The sequence below is a fragment of the Anomaloglossus baeobatrachus genome, chromosome 5, assembly GCF_048569485.1.
Source record: "Anomaloglossus baeobatrachus isolate aAnoBae1 chromosome 5, aAnoBae1.hap1, whole genome shotgun sequence".
Taxonomy (NCBI): Eukaryota; Metazoa; Chordata; class Amphibia; order Anura; family Aromobatidae; genus Anomaloglossus; species Anomaloglossus baeobatrachus.
The window spans coordinates 181,747,318-181,762,665 of NC_134357.1; the positions used below are offsets into that span (position 1 = coordinate 181,747,318).

The following is a 15,348-nucleotide window of genomic DNA, read 5'->3' on the forward strand; positions in this document are numbered from 1 at the left end:
CTGTGTCTGCTGCATGTGATGTGAGGATTCACATATCTACACTGTGTAGCAGCAAGCAAGAAATAGTGCGATAATAATAATAATAATAATAATAATAATAATAATATTAATCATCTACAATAAATAAAGTTACTGCAGATTTTTGTGAAAAATCTTGACCACTATTTTTTCCTTGGGCTACATGATATTTTGGTCATGCTGTCATACATCACAGCATGCCTATGTCACTACTAGCATGATGCAGGTCTGTGAGGTGGCTTTCATTTCCGCACTGTCTCGTTCACTGTCTGTCTCGTTCACCGTCTGTCTCGTTCACTGTCTGTCTCGTTCACCGTCTGTCTCGTTCACCGTCTGTCTCTAGCTTTACGTCTCTTTTCTTTCCCTGTCTGTCTCTCTCTATCCGTCTCCCCACTGACATCTTATTACCTCTTATACTAACACTGTCATTTGTTGCTATAGTAACCAATCACAGCTGAGATTAATAAACTGTAGTTCCAGGCTCCATTCACTTTAATGGAGTCATGTTTTTGGAGAGTAACTGTAAAGCGCAGGGTTAAATTTTCCTGTGAAACCGTAGTCTACGACGTTCCCTGGGTCACATGGGTCATCTGTGCAAAAAAAGTTATTGTAAACGTGCGGATTCCTTTAGCGGACACACACACACACACACACACACACACACTCAGCTTTATATATTAGATTTTATATATATATATATATATATATATATATATATATATATATATTTATTTATTTAAAATTGAAAGATATATACAGTTGTGTACCGCTCATGGCGGCAGACCACGTTGCTACTAAGGGACCTGTGAGTCAGGGGGCCAGTTCCAGGGCCTGCACTGGACCCTCCTCCGTCCTGTATTGCACGTTCAACTGAACGATAAATGCCAATATAATTGAAAGCAATGATCTGACGGCTCCCTCCTCCATTATTCTCCCTGTGCTTATGAGCTTTGATGTCTCACTGCAGAGGGCACAATGATGTCACTTCAACGCACCCTCTGCAGACCAGTGCCTAACATTCAGGACACCTGCTGCGAAGATTGGAGCAGCGGGAGAATGGGGAGAGATGAGTAATTTTTTTAATCATTAGGTGGGGCAGCCATTATACTGTTTTGATCTGTGTAGGGGCCAAAATATAGTTTGCTGGGCTGTATGAGGGGGACATTATAGTATTTGGATGTCTATGTGAAGCGCATTATACTGTGTGTGAGCCATTATAAAATGTGGTGGGTTGTGTCGGGGCTATCATACTGTGTTGATGAAACTGTACTTTGTGGGTTGTTGAAAATAGAGGTTCACGAAACTTTGCGTCATTTTTTCAGAGTAGCTACTGAAAAAACTCGTTCTATCAGTCAGTGTAGGGGTAAACAGCCCTCTTTTCAGAGTATCAGAGGCTATTCTTGGGCAGAACCAGGACCTGGATTCCGGATGTGTGATCAGGATCAGGCACTTGTGAAATTAAAAATTAATAGTAAAGTAAAAAATAAAAAGAAGAAAGCGCTTCATACTGACCGAGGCTCCGTTGCAGCTGTACACTGCTCCCGTGGCTTCTCCTTCACTTGCTGGGCCGCTAATTACTGCTCATTCATATGCACTGCTTTCCACGTCCTCCGGCTGTCCTGTCTCCTGTGATTGGTTGCAGTCAGACGCACCCTTAGCGTATGTGACAGCATCTGTCTACAACCAATCACGGGCGCCAAGACGGTTGATGAGCGGGAAAGCAATTCAACTCTGCGGATCATTATTGTGGTATAAAACGCATAAAATTTTTCACTGTGTTTTTCTCCCATATTATGACACCAAGAACAGAAAAAGCATATGGCTACAGTATGCAGCCCCCAGCCGTGCGCTTATCTTGGCTGTGTATCCAAATAAGAGGAACTGCATGCGGCTTTTTTCTTGATTTACAAAAATAATTTAAAAATAAACGAAATTCAGTCCCCCCGAATTTTGGTACCCAGGCATGATAAACCACAAAAGCTGGGGGCTGGTATTGTCAGGCTGGGGAGACCCCTATTTATTGAGCCGCCCCGTGCCTAAAAATAGCAGCCTGCAGCCACTCAGGATTGTCACATCCAGATGTGACAATCCCAGCACTTTACCTGGCTCTTCCTGGTTGCTCTGGGGCGGTGGCAATCAGGCTAATATGAAGTGAATCCCAGCCCACAGCTGCCTCTAAGCCAGATATTAATCGTCAGGGTCTATGAGACGCCCCCCCCCCCCTTAGTAATCTGTAAGTGATAGTAAATAAACACATACACCAAGAAAAAACAGTTTTTTGTAATTAAATACATCACCCTCATAAGCCTCTTGATTAGGCTACATTCACAGGACTGCCCCGTTTTTGCGGGCTGCAAAAAAATGGTCATGTTTTTTCACGATTGCAACTGTGTGGCATCCGTTCCGTTCCGTATATGGTCCGTGTGTCATCTGCGTACCTTCCTATTTTTTTCATACTGCAAAAAAACGGAAGCAGCTAGATAGATAGAGGGATAGATAGATAGAGACAGATAGCTAGAGGGATAAATAGAGGGATGGATGAATGAATCAAGGGATAGATAGAGGGATAGATAATAGATGAGAAAGACCAATATAATGTCCTACCCCCCCGCATATTCTAAGCTGGCACCCTTTAGTGCCTTTCATGTGGCACTAAAGGGTGCTTAGCCTTGTATTTAGCCAATAAATAAATAATTTAAAAAAAAACGACGTGAGGTCCCCCCTATATTTTGTAGTCAGCTAGGGTAAAGCAGACGGCTGCAGCCTGCAGACCACCTGCTGGCTGCTTCACCTTGGCTGGTAATCCAAAACAGAGGGCACCCCACGCTGTTATTTAAAATTAAATAAATAATTTAAAACAAAAAACGTGGGGTCCCCCCCAAATTGCATCACCAGCCAAGGTAAAGCGGACAGCTGTGGTCTGGTATTCTCAGACTAGGGAGGTCCACCGTTATTGGACACTCCCCAGCCTAAAAATAGCAGGCTACAGCTGCCCCAGAAGTGGCACATCCATTGGATGTGCCAATCCTGGCGCTTTGCCCCAACTCATCCCGTTGCCCTGATGCGTTGGCAAACGGGGTAATATATGGGGTTGATGCCAGATGTGTAATGTCACCTGGCATCAAGCCCTGGGGTTGGTGAGGTCAGACGTCTATCAGATACCCGACATCACCAACCCAGTCAGTAAGAAATAAAAAATAGACAACAAAAAAAGTTTTATTTTAAAAAACACTCCCCATATTCCCTCTTTCAACAATTTATTGACAAGAAGAATCCAATCCGGGTCCGGCGTAATCCAATAAGAGGGTCGCACAGCGATCCATACCATAGTCAATGAGACTTCCAGTCAATGAAGAACAAAATGTTCCCCATTGGCTGGGAGAGCCGTGCAGTGACCTGAGCTAACATCAATAGGTCAGCCCAGGTCACTGCAGGGGATGCCGAGCGCTGCCGTCAGGAGGTTAGATGAGATCATTACCTGCAGTAACGATCTCCTGCTCTGCTGACGTCAGCACTGTCACTGACTTCTATGCCCGCCGCGTTCTACACAGTATCGCGAGAGCCCGTGACGTCACTGCTAGTGACAGTCTCGGGCCGCCCGCGTGACGGGCAGAGAAGGCAGTGACCGCGGTGACGTCAGGAGGCAGGAGATCGTCACAGCAGGTAATTATCTCATCTAATCTAACCTGCAGCTACATGTGCAGAGAGCAGGGAGCCGCGCACACTGAGCGCTGGCTCCTTGCTCTCCTAGCTACAGTACACATCGGGTTAATTAACCCGATGTGTACTGCAGATACATGTCACAGTGCAGAGAGCAGGGAGCCGCGCACACTGAGCGCTGGCTCCCTGCTCTCCTAGCTAAAGTACACATCGGGTTAATTAACCCGATGTGTACTGCAGCTACATGTCACAGTGCAGAGAGCAGGGAGCCGCGCACACTGAGCGCTGGCTCCCTGCTCTCCTAGCTACAGTACACATCGGGTTAATTAACCCGATGTATACTGCAGCTACATGTCACAGTGCAGAGAGCAGGGAGCCGCGCAAACAGCTTAGCGCTGGCTCCCTGCTCTCCTAGCTACAGTACACATCGGGTTAATTACACGATGTGTACTGCAGCTACATGTGCACAGAGCAGGAGCCGACGCTGGCAGCGTGAGAGCGGCGGGGGCTGGTAACTAAGGTAAATATCGGGTAACCACCTTGGTTACCCGATGTTTACCTTGGTTACAGCTTACCGCAGCTGCCAGATGCCGGCTCCTGCTCCCTGCTCGCTTCATTTCGTCGCTCTCTCGCTGTCACACACAGCGATCTGTGCGTCACAGCGGGAGAGCGACGACCAAAAAATGAAGCTGGACATTCAGCAACGAGCAACGACCTCACAGCAGGGGCCAGCTCGTTGCTGGATGTCACACACAGCGACAGCGACGGGACGTCGCTGCAACGTCACAGAAAATGGTGACGTAGCAGCGACGTCGCTGTGTGTGACACCACCTTTAGCAGTCAGTGTCCCGCTCCCTGCCAGCCCCGCGGCGTGAGAAGCTGCTGATATTGTGGGCAGACACTGACATTGCAGTGCGGGCAGCTGCGGGGCTGGCAGGGAGCGGGACACAGACTGCACGGGCAGTGATGACAAGCAGCGCTTGTAATCACCGCGGCTGCACGCATTGCAGGGTGAGAAGCAGCTTATACTGCAGAGGGGGGCAAACACTGACACGCTGCAGTGCGGACATCCGCGGGGCTGGCGCGGGACACAGACTGATGCACACACACAGGTGACCCATGATGACACAGACAGTGCGCACGGGGGAGGGGGGGGACAGTTCCCAGGGCGTCAGGCAGTAAACATGATAAAGCGCTGGGGACACAACGTGACAGTGTATCTGACAGCAAGTGTTCCCTGCCTTATTGAACTGGACACTGAATCGGCTGGAATTCAGGGCGCACGTAGCTGGGCACAGGAGGCGGGGGAGGGAGACTACGGAGTGTGTGGAAGGTTGTGGGCAGAGTACGGGGTGCAGGGGAATGTGTGGGAGGGTGCAGGGAATGGGGGCGGTTACTCCACGCACTGTACAGCCCAGCAGGGCGGCAACAAGCTGTTCCAGATTTGCATGTCAACATGGCCCTGCCCATGTAGACATGAAATGACTGGAAGCAGCAAAATCGCGGCAGGAGCGGTCCCATGACCACTCTGAGCCGGGGGAGAGGGGCTGACAGCAGGGCAGGTAAGTGGTCTCTATCTACTTACCTGCCCCAATGTAGCCCAATAGTGTAATAATGAAAAAAAGTCAAAAGAAGCCGGATAACCCCTTTAACTGTTGGACACAGTGCTGACTTTATGTCCTGCTGCTTTTCCCGTGAATCTTGTGGTATGCACATTTTGCCCAACACTGATTGAGAGGTTGTTTACTCTTCTCATCCCATGCTGTAAGAAGAACTTTACATCTCTCCTTCCTGCAATGGAGAGACCTAGTAAAATGGTTTAATACCAGAAGGCCTTAGTTGAACAATTAGTACAAAAATTCCCATCTAACAATGCTGGTGGTTAGCAGAGGTCTTAAGGGTGCTTTACACGCTGCGACATCGCTAGCGATTGCTAGCGATGTCGAGCGCGATAGCACCCGCCCCCGTCGTTCATGCGACATTTGGTGATCGCTGCCGTAGCGAACATTATCGCTACCGCAGCATCACACACACATACCTTGTCAGCGACGTCGCTGTGACCGCCGAACAATCCCTCCTTCAAGGGGAAGGTGCGTTTGGTGTCACAGCGACGTCACCGCGACGTCACTAACCAGCCGTCCAATAGAAGCGGAGGGGCGGAGATGAGCGGGACGTAACATCCTGCCCACCTCCTTCCGCATTGCCGGTGGACCCAGGTAAGGAGATGTTTGTCGTTCCTGCGGTGTCACAACATCGTACCTGCAGCAGCAATGATATTAAGGAAAGGAGCGACGTGTCAACGATCACCATTTTTGAATGATTTTGCAATCGTTGATCATCGGTCCTTGGTGTCACACACTGCGATGTTGCTACTGGCGCCGGATGTGCGTCACTAACAACGTGACCCCGACGATATATCGGTAGCGATTTCGCAGCATGTAAAGCACCCTTTAGTTCATTGAGCAACCAAGGAGGAGAGATGAGGGAGACACACATCAGGTCCAACAGGGGCAAGGGAACACTATCAATGGGACAGTTTCATTAAACACTCCCAGAACCCATACCCTGATGAATGGGGCACTCTGACAAGGAGGGACATTTTTTGGAAGATAGTGGAGTAACTAGCCAGCCAAATCAGCGTCCTGCATGATTCCTCTGTGTCATGTCACTATTTGGTATCCAAGTTGGACACAAGGTATGAACTGTACCTCTACACCTTGGAGGTGCTGGCCTGCCCTGCTGCTAGCATTTTGTCTGAGCTGGAATTTACTGCTGCCGGGGGTATAGTAACTCATTGGTGCATCTGCCTGTCAACTGAAAATGCTGAAAAGCTGACTCTTATCAAAATTAATGTGGCGCCCTGGACTAGCCAGGTCATCACAGATAACACACAAACACCCCCACCCCCATTAGACAGGGACACCAGCCAAACACAAAACCCTTGTTGCCTCCCTCCAGTGTCTGATGTACACACAAGGTGGGGCGGAGCAAAGCGGTTGGCCCCACCCACCGAGGAGTTCACAGGCCTGGAGGCAGGAAAAGTGACAGAGTTTGGAGTTTGAAGTGAGAGGAGCAAGCACTTGGGTGTCTGGGTTTGTGGCCCACGCACTGACAGCAAGGTTGGCAGACGGTGGTGGCCGTCTGCAAGAGTGGTGAAGCAACGTGGAACCGTAGGACCGGGGTTAGGCATTGGCCCGCCGGTACCGACCGGGGAGCGAAGTGAAGCCAGCACACACAGGCAGGGCCATCGGACCCCGACCAGGCTTGGAGCCGCCGACAATAGGCAAATCCGAATGTGACCGGAACCCCAATGGTTTCCTAACAGCAAAAGTCCCGATTGAAGGCAACCGCCCACACCGTGAGGGTATACAACCGACAAAGGCTAGAAACCTGCGGGCCTGCGGGCATACGGGCTCCTCCGGTACCCATACACCGGGGAGCGGACTACCATTGGGGATCCATAGTAGTCAAACGAGAACATCAAGGTGCAGGGAAAGACAGCCGCCATGACCTGTCCGGGGAGAGACACAGCAGCCGGCTGCGGGACCCGTCCATCCAGCCGTTTGGTTTACCGAGGACTTTGTACATTTCTTACTGAGTGAGTACACCCGTGCCATCCGGCACCGCGCCGCACTGTCCATGCAACCCTGCACCTCACCAACCCTGCCTCCCCGTCACATCATCGGGCCCCGGGACCACCGACCCTACCCACGGAGGGGGAAAACAACATCCCAGCTGCTCCCTACCATCGCTCCCGGGATCCCCGTCACCAGCAGCGGTGGTGCCCATCTTCACCACGACCCGTGGGTGGCGTCACGGACTAAATCCCCCAAACCAACCACCCCTTTCACTCACGGGCGAGGAGCGCTGCTTGAGTCCTCGGATCCGGCCCACCGCTCGAGCCACCGAGCAGCAGCAGCAGCCGCAGCAGCGCCGGACCCGAGCGTTAGCGAGAGCGCAGCAGCGATGGCGTCCTCCCCGCCCGCAACAACTTGGCTTCACGAACAGGATTGAACCCATCTACTTACCAGTAGAAGTGCGCCTTGTGATCTCCACCGGCGGTGTCCGGCCGAAAATTTTGAAGTGCCGCCATCTTAGCGCGAAAATCTCCCACTCGAGCGTCTTCTCCGAGCAGGGAAGGCGCGAAAGCGATGCCCCGCCCCCAACAAACGGAAGTGCTGAAGAGAACCAAGGGGGGGCGGGTGTGTGTCTGCCTAATGTAGCTGAGGCTATAGGAAGCGGGGACGCCAGGACTCTGCAAGATATCCCGTTCCTGGAGGCTGAGCAAGTATGATGTCCGTCCTGTCCAGCAGGCCCATGCCCAGAACAGCGGCGTGGGTGGAGGCTCGGGTAGCCCAGTTAAGCTGCAGGCTGCAAACCCGGCTCCAGTTCCTGGTTCAAGAATGGGAGGCTGGAATGGTGGAAGTGGTGATGACCGTGCAGGCACGCGAGGCGAAAGCAGAATCGGAGGAGCGGGTGAGTGACCCACGCAACCTGTGTCCCGGAGGGACCGGTCGCTGCGGCCGAGGGGCCCGGTCTGCCGTCGCTCAGCCTGCTGCGTTCCCAACTGCCCGTATCGGTCGGCGCCACCCCGCTGGCCAGCCCGCTGCTCCTGAACCCGACAGCAGATGATATCACTCCCGCCTACGAAGATCCACCTGCAGGTGCTGTCCGCGAACGACAACTTGCCCAGCCATCCCCGACTTTGCTCCCCTGGAAGGTGCCCACTCCCCAAAGGGAGCCGACCCGCTCGGGCAGCCTGAACCTGGACTGGGGTCAAGGGGTGCTGTCCACTTCTTAGGGGCAGCATCAGGGCTAGGTCGCTTGGGTGGGAGAGCGGAAGACATCCGTCCGTCCGTCTGTTATTATTAAAAATGTTTTTGTTTTATATGTGCAAAGTTTAAGTGACGTAACAAAAATGCTTATGTTTAAAATGTTTACATGTTAATTTATATTTTTACAGCTTTTAAAAAATAAATAAATAAATAAAACCAGTGATGGACGGGCAGCCCGCGGAAGGTCTGCATTTCACCAAGGGGGAATGTGGCGCCCTGGACTAGCCAGGTCGTCACAGATAACACACAAACACCCCCACCCCCATTAGACAGGGACACCAGCCAAACACAAAACCCTTGTTGCCTCCCTCCAGTGTCTGATGTCCACACCAGGTGGGACGGAGCCAAACGGTTGGTCCCACCCACCAAGGAGTTCACAGGCCTGGAGGCGGGAAAAGTGACAGATAGAGTTTGGAGTTTGAAGTGAGAGGAGCAAGCACTTAGGTGTCTGGGTTTGTGGCCCAGGCACTGACAGCAAGGTTGGCAGACGGTGGTGGCCGTCTGCAGGAGTGGTGAAGCAACGCGGAACCGTAGGACCGGGGTCGGGCGTTGGCCCACCGGTACCAACCGGGGAGCAAAGTGAAGCCAGCACACACAGGCAGGGCCATCGGACCCCGACCAGGCTTGGAGCCGCCGACAATAGTCAAATCCGAATGTGACCGGAACCCCAGGGGTTTCCTAACAGCAAAAAACCCGATTGAAGGCAATCGCCCACACCGTGAGGGTATACAGCTACCGCCTAAGGCTAGAGACCCAAGGGTCAGCGCCTGCGGGCAAACGGGCTCCTCCGGTACTCATACACCGGGGAGCGGACTACCATCGGGGATCCATAGTAGTCAAACGAGAACATCAAGGTGCAGGGAAAGACAGCCGCCATCACCTGTCTGGGGAGAGACACAGCAGCCGGCTGCGGGACCCGTCCATCCAGCCGTTTGGTTTACCGAGGACTTTGTACATTTCTTACTGAGTGAGTACACCTGTGCCATCCGGCACCGCGCCGCGCTGTCCCTGCAACCCTGCACCTCACCAACCCTGCCTCCCCGTCACATCATCGGGCCCCGGGACCACCGATCCCTACCCAAGGAGGGGGAAAACAACATCCCAGCTGCTCCCTACCATCGCTCCCGGGATCCCCGTCACCAGCAGCAGTGGTGCCCATCTTCACCACGACCCGTGGGTGGCGTCACGGACTAAGGGGCACTTTGCACACTACGACATCGCAGGCCGATGCTGCGATGCCGAGTGCGATAGTCCCCGCCCCCGTCGCAGCAGCGATATGTGGTGATAGCTGGCGTAGCGAAAGTTATCGCTACGCCAGCTTCACACACACACTCACCTGCCGTGCGACGTCCCTGTGGCCGGCGACCCGCCTCCTTGTTATGGGGGCGGGTCGTGCGGCGTCACTGCTACGTCACACGGCAGGCGGCCAATCGGAGCGGAGGGGCGGAGATGAGCAGGATGTAAACATCCTGCCCACCTCCTTCCTTCCGCATATCCTACGGAAGCCGCAGTGACGCCGGTAGGAGATGTTCCTCGCTCCTGCGGCTTCACACACATCGATGTGTGCTGCCGCAGGAGCGAGGAACAACATCGGACCATCGCGTCGGCGTAATTATGAATTACGCCGACGCTGTACCGATGATACGATTACGACGCTTTTGGGGTCGTTAATCGTATCATCCAGGCTTTACACACTGCGATGTCGCATGCGATGCCGGATGTGCGTCACTTTCAATTTGACCCCACCGACATCGCACCTGCGATGTCGCAGTGTGCAAAGTGCCCCTTAATCTTCCAAACCAACCACCCCTTTCCTTCACAGGCAAGGAGTGCCGCTTGAGTCCGCGGATCCGGCCCACCGCTCGAGCCACCGAGCAGCAGCAGCGCCGGACCTGAGCGTTAGTGAGAGCGCAGCAGCGACGGCGTCCTCCCTGCCCGCGACATGAGCAAGGCCTGGATTGGCCCAGACTTCTCAATTGCACAAGATGACAGCAGCAGAACATAAAAGCAATGAAAATGTTTGTTTGTTTTTCTGGGGTATTTCCATACACTGCTTCTCACCCAAACAAGAGTATATAGTTAATGATTTTTTTTCTTTTTCGTGTCCCTCTTCTCTTTCACCATGTTACCAGGGTGATCACGCGACCCTTGCTCTTAATTTTTCAAGGGTGTGTATGATGTCCTCCTTCATAATTCTAGAGGCCTACCTTTAAAATTGGCTTACATATATAAATGTACAGTGGAACCTTGGTTAACGAGAACAATCCGCTCTGGGAACGTTACTCGTTCAGCAAAGCAAGATTTCCCATAGGAAATCATTGCAATGCAGACAATTTGTTCCACAACTTCTTAAATGTCCCATCTTGGTCCCCTATTGTGCCATTCCACACATCTACAAACACGCACAAACACGCACAAACACACATAAACACACACAAACACGCACACACACATATTATTCTCACCTTACCTCCGTTCCATCGCCGGTCTCCTGGGACTTGCTGTTCACTGGTACGGGATGTGTATCGGGTAACCATCATGACGATGGAGGAACTTCCACTGCCAGAGGGCTGATTAGCCAGCACGCTGCCTTTGAGTAGCGGCTAACAGGGTAAGTTCCTGCCTCGTTGCGATGCTTGCCGAATGCCGATACACATCCTATACCCGCGATCTACAGCACCCAGGAGGCCGACGATGGAATGGAAGGTACACATAATATGCTCACCTTACCTTCCGTTCCATCGCCGGCCTCATGGTTCTTGTAGTTCGCAGCAATGATTCCTCCCTCGTCGCGATGTACCGGCGAACTACAAGAACCATGAGGCCAGCGATAGAACGGAAAAGTAAGATGGGCATAATACTGTATGTGTGTGCATGCGTGTTTGTCTGTGTGTGTTTTGTGCATGCTTGTGTGCGTTTGTGTGGACTGCAAGTGCGGGTCAGAGCGCGGTGGATGTACGGAACCGGAAGTGTCTGCAGTGAGGATTTTGCTCGTACAGCAAAGCTTTTTCGTAAACCAAGTTACAAATTTACAGCAAGCTCTGCTCGTTAGGCAAAATACTCGCTAACTGGGTTACGCGTTAAGCGAGGTTCCACTGTATACCCCATAGCTATAAATGTTTTTCAGCCTTTGCATATTGTGTGTATGCTTTTTAAAGTTTTCGAGTCCCACTGCTTCGCTATGGGGAAAAAAAATTCTGAGGCCTTCCAATACGGGTATTCCAAAGTGCATTGGAGTACCTCCTTCTAAATTTTGGCAGTTCTTGCATGTAGTGCATAGTCTTTACTAGTGTAGGAGCCCCACTCTTAAAAAGAGGAACAAATATTTTCTGAGGCATTCCCTTATATGTCTTCTAAGTTGTATTGGAATACTTCTTTCTAATTTTTGGCAGCACTTGTACTTAGTGCATAGGCTTTAGGAGTCTAGGAGTCCCACTACCTAACAATGTTAACACAATGTGTATGAGGCACTCTTTTATGTTTTTTAATAAATTTATCAGTCTCTTTTCCTTCTAACTTTTCGCATTTCTTGCATTGTGAGGCTTTGTGAGGTTCAAAGTCTCTCCATAAATTAAACAGAATGTGTCTGACCATGTCTCACACACCACATGCTGACTCAGAAATGCATCCAGGCGTCTTCCTCATACTGTTCCCATTCCGTTTGAGTGTTATTTCCATCCATTTCAGTGATTTTAGGGCCTACTCTACCCTCTTGGTGGGGTCTTTAGGAAAATTGCTTGAGTTCCCCTTTGACTTCCATTATACTCGTTACTCAAATTAAGTTTATCCAAGCATCCGACCTGCTCAAATCGAGTACCAATCACTCAAGCATTTTAGTGCTTGGTCATCACTATAACTGACACAACTGCAGGTTCCTCTCAACTTCCATCTCACAGGCAGCCAATATAGCAGAGCTGTGAGAGCTGCAGCTTTTGTGTTTGTAAGAAGACAAAATTCAGTTCTACTGATCTGTGTTAGTTACATGCCTCACACTGGTAAGTTCCTCTTTTGTTAAAATGCAGATCAGTGTCTTACCCAAAGTCTGGTACAGCTCATTTACAGATAAGAAAAATGTGGATTTCTCTGGAACAAGATCACAAATATAAAGGTATCATTTTATTTAGCTTTGAATGATGTACATGTCTATATAGACGGCTTAGCAGAGTTAATCACGCTGACAGATTCCATGTAATATCCAAAAGCATAGCATAAAACATAAGTATATACCATAAATGGGAGACAAAGATAGAGAGAAAAGCAGATCAGAGAAGAGCAAAGATGGAGGTCTTGTGAAGATGAGAGATGATGTGTGGAGGTAGTAGAGAATTGCAGTGACAACCGAAAGTTTAGCTTTTTTTGTTTTAAAGTTTGATTACTTCTGTCTGGTTGTTCAGATGCCATTTTCCTGGTGATTTTAGTAAACCAAAAGCCATTGGTTGTCAGCTCTAAGGATGAAAATTGTGTTTGAAAATGTTTTATCCCTTTATGAGATAGTTTCCACATTTGCTGGACCAAATGTTTTGCCTATTTTGTCATGAGTAGTCTAATTTTGCCTATAGTGTGTGTGTGTGTGCGTGTGTGTGTGTGTTTAAAATACAACAAGGCAAAGACAAAGCCAAATTTCAAAAAAAAATCACACCTTAAAAAAAAAGCAAAACTTTTGGTCGCCATAGTATATGTCTTAACTAATGGCAGAGTTCATTTAGACTTTTCAGTTCTTTTACTGTATTATCACTGAGGGCCAACCCCAATGACCCCTGTGCCTGGTGCGGCAGCTTATCCCATTCATGTGAGCGGCTGAGCTGCAATAAAAGGCACACTTATACGTATGTCGCTGTATGGATGAAAAATGATATGGCCTTGCTGCCCCAGAGAATGTATAATCCCTTTATTTCGATGATTGCCGGGAATCCAGACATGTCCCCACCATTAATTCGTTAATGACCTAGTCTATGACCTAAGTATAAATCATCAATCAAAAAGCCTGAATGACCCCTTTTATCTAAGCTATTAAATTATCTTCTTTCCCAGTCTATCCTTACCCGCGTAGGTTACAGAGGTGACTGTAAGGCAGAACGGTGACCAGGAGCTCCAGTGTACAACAAAAATGAAAGAAAGCCCAGAATATTCTGAGTAAGGTCTCAGCTCCTTTGCCTCAATGCCCCACTTACAGAGCATACATTATTCTGTCCTTAGGAGACCTTCTTTGTTTCTTAATCTCCACAATGGCGGCAGACTGCGGTGTATGAGCTGTACGCGGGGAACGTGCATTACTAGAACTTTCTGGCATAATTACATATAGTAATATAGTTTTGATAAGGTTATTATGTACTTGTACAGAGCAATGTACTTACTAATCAACTTTCCAACCCTACAGCAACAGCATTCATGCAAAAAGGCAGAATATTACAAAGGTCTTTGATAAAAAAGCTTTAGCTTCTAATTTCCGTATAAAAACATTTTACAGCGTTGTTCTTGCTAATTAAAAAGCGCTGCCTCTTATTTCCTGGGGCTTACGTTTTCTTTCTTTTTTTACAGCATTTCTATCGTGAGATGTAAAGTGTTACATTGATTAAAATGACCGATTCTTTGTTTAAGCAAACAGTAAGCTTGACAGCAAACTAGATACTGCGAATTATTAACCTGCATAAATAGAGTTGATCTGCAGGTTAATAGTATTTTGAACCTGCCCTGTGCCCGCACCCAGAGCCCCACTGCCGGGAGGTAATGACCTTTATTCCTCCTCACAACCTTCAGCTTTCAGTCATCAGGCTGATGCCAGCGTAGATGTAGGCTCAGTCACCACTCAGTGTGTAGTGAGCGGCGGCTGTAACCACTCCCTCAGCACTGACTGACAGCAGGCTCTAATGCAGAACAGCTGTCAGTCAGTGCCAGGGGTACGGTTACAGCCACCGCTCACTATACACTGAATGAAGGAAGTTAATTTCTTCCCAGATGTGGGGCTCTCGGTATGGACATTGGGCAGATTCAGAATGCTATTACCCTGCAGATTAACCCCATATCTGCAAGTTAATAGCTTTTTTTTCACATGACAATGTTCCCATTAAAGAGAATTTATACTACGTAATTTGAACACAACATATTGTAGGAAAAGAGACCCTGTTGTGTCACTTACTGTGCTGTGTTCTGCTGTTTTATCAGCAGGAGATTATCACTACAAGACAAGTGGTCTCCTGGTCCAACCATGTCCCCATCACCGATTAGCCGTGTTCTGTCATTATGAAATGTACCTAAAAAGCTGTGGTTTGGGTGGCGTTATACACAACTCAACATCTGAGCTCTGCTAGATCTGCAGCAGAGAAAACTGTGATTCTATCATAACTGCTGCACCCAGTAAACTAAGTGATACATCAACGGAACCAGGGTCTCTGTCCCTACATCACACTGCTGTCAGCTTATAACATAGCAAAACTCTGCCGACAGATTCCCATTAAATTACTGATGAAATTATTTTAATTTTTGCATGTAAAAAGTCATCTATTTTTTCTTGTGAAAGGGACATTTCATTTTGGACAAATATATGAGCTAGCAAATAAAACTGTTCTCATGATTAAGTGCAAATGAGTGAAAAATAGAGGTAAATGGATGACAAAAGGGGAAAACAGCCATTTTGCAGATGATTAACAGCAAAGTCTAACAACCACCTTGATGACTGGCTTGGAAACTAAAACTGGAGGACAGTTATGTGGACATTACGCACCTCCTCTAATACAGATTATAGCAGTATTATCAAATCGTATAATACATATTTTATATATATATATAATATTTTTATATATATATATATATATATATATATATACATATATATATA

At 49.0% G+C, this 15,348-nt stretch overlaps 1 protein-coding gene across 2 annotated transcripts in view; it reads left to right on the top strand.

The window, feature by feature from the left end:
* The window catches only part of LOC142311030 (rap1 GTPase-GDP dissociation stimulator 1-like), a 331,284-nt gene that overhangs the window by 174,758 nt on the left and 141,178 nt on the right, over positions 1-15,348 (top strand). The gene's annotated exons all lie outside the window — the stretch shown is intronic.